The 2033-nt window shown below is 55.1% G+C and overlaps 1 pseudogene; it reads right to left on the bottom strand.

Annotated features, from left to right (window-relative positions):
• LOC119286650 overlaps positions 1 to 2033 on the bottom strand; it is an 11941-nt pseudogene that overhangs the window by 6458 nt on the left and 3450 nt on the right.

The raw sequence follows: 2033 nt of genomic DNA on the forward strand, positions 1-2033 counted from the left end.
ACGACGTCGCGGAAGTGGAAGGTGAGGAAGCGGTGCTCCTGCCCGGCGTCGAAGCGGCGGCGGACGGCGCCGAGGAGGCGTCGGGCCGCGGCGCGGGAGGCGCGGGCCTGGAGGCGCTCGAGCACGGCCTCAGCGGCGGCATACGCGGCCTCGCCCGACGCCGCGCACGACGACAGGAAGGCGTCCACGTCCTTGCTTTCGTCGTCGCTCGCCGGCGCAGCCATTCGCCCTGGTTGGCCTCCGTCCGAGAGGAGGGGGAGGCGGGCGGCGGCGCCAATCGTGGTGGCGGACGAGTGAGGTGAGGGGCAGAATCGTAAAATGGCCGCTTGGGGAGGTGGAACCCCCGTGAAACAGTGCAGACACGACTGGACTGTCGTCGAGCCGTGGTCAAGGTCAACTGCAGAAAAATGCGTACCCGGTTTGGTCGCTCGAGTCAACCGGTGGTTTGACATCCGCATGCTACTGGATTATAACATGTTTTTAGAGCATCTCTAACATACCTTTTTTTGGGGGTAAAGAAAGATTTCTATTAACTCAAGGTGACAAGTCAGCCACTACCAGTTTTATTACAATGTCGCTCATAACCGAACCCAACCAAACAACAGTACGAGGCATACTTCTACCATATAGAGCAAGAGCATGGCTCAATTTAGTCTGCGAGCGTTTAATAGCAGTAATCAAAATCTCCCTAGGGTCATCCGCAATCAACCTTTGGATGTCTGTGATGAGTGCACCCGATCCTGAGCGGTCCACAGACCGAGCGTTTAGCATCATGACCCCTTCGGTGTTGTCCATCTCAACCACAATGGAACGGTCTGTGCGGTGTAGGGCAATCCCGAGTCCTTTTCTACACGCCGCAAGTTCAACATCTAGGCTGTTATCACATGTGCGGATCTCTCTACAGGTGGTAAATATGATTTCGTCTGCTTTCGAGTGTAGCACCATGTCGCCCCCGGCTTCGCCTGTAGCCGGCACATGGCTACCATCAACATTCAGCTTGGTCCATCCAGCACGTGGTGCCTCCCAACGCAGCTCTTCCTTCTGCTTCACTGTGCGAGAGCTAGCAGCAACTCCCACCTGGACGACCATCTTACCCTTCGCCATATCTCCTTGAGGCCACTGATGGTTACATAAGAGAGAGTTGATATACCCATGGAGGAAACTACGGGATGCTTCGGTCGGTGGAGGAATCTTCCCGTGGGTTATTTCATTCTGCACGTACCACACATGCCACATGGTCATAAGCACAACCATGCGTGTAATATCCGGAAGTGGCTCCAGCAGCGAGAACAACCATTCCGGGCCTTTATTAATGATGCTCTCCGCTACTGGGATGGGCCAATCCAGTGCCATAGCCCTCCACAACTCCACTGCTAGGGGGCATCTGCACATTGCGTGGAATCCATCCTCCCGTTCCATTCCACAAAGAGGACATGCATCAGTAAGCTCAAGGTGTCGAGATAATTTATTTGCCCAAGTAGCAAGCGAGTTGGACACCAGTCTCCATGCAAATACGCGTATCTTTGGGGGAGCAAGGCACCCCCATATGGTATTCCAGATGGCGCGACAACTATCCGGTGCCCTGCTCGATGCCATTGCCCTTGGACGGTCGCGCTCATCCATGGCTAGGCGGTAGGCGGAGCGTACCGTGAAGATACCGTTCTTCTCCAGGGCCCATGCAATAACGTCATCAGGGATGCGAGGCAATGTACGAATGTTGGTGATGGTCTCGACATCCGTCGGGAGGAAGTACTGCGGCAATATCTCCGTGCGCCACGCGCCAGAGGCATCCAGGAGTTTAGAGACACTCATAATCTCACACGCAGTTGCAGTAGAGGGACACCTGGCGCTTACATTAGTCAGCAGCATTATATTTATAGGCCGCCACATGCCCACATGGTTGACACTCCAGTGGAATCGCCCACGCGCTTTACCTAAACACTACAATAACCCATAGACGTGGCCATTATAATTTCGACGGCCAGACGGCCGATTTCCGCGAAAGGTGATACGTTTGCGGAGAGGACTGGGGG

The sequence above is a fragment of the Triticum dicoccoides genome, chromosome 4A (genome assembly GCF_002162155.2).
Source record: "Triticum dicoccoides isolate Atlit2015 ecotype Zavitan chromosome 4A, WEW_v2.0, whole genome shotgun sequence".
Taxonomy (NCBI): domain Eukaryota; kingdom Viridiplantae; phylum Streptophyta; class Magnoliopsida; order Poales; family Poaceae; genus Triticum; species Triticum dicoccoides.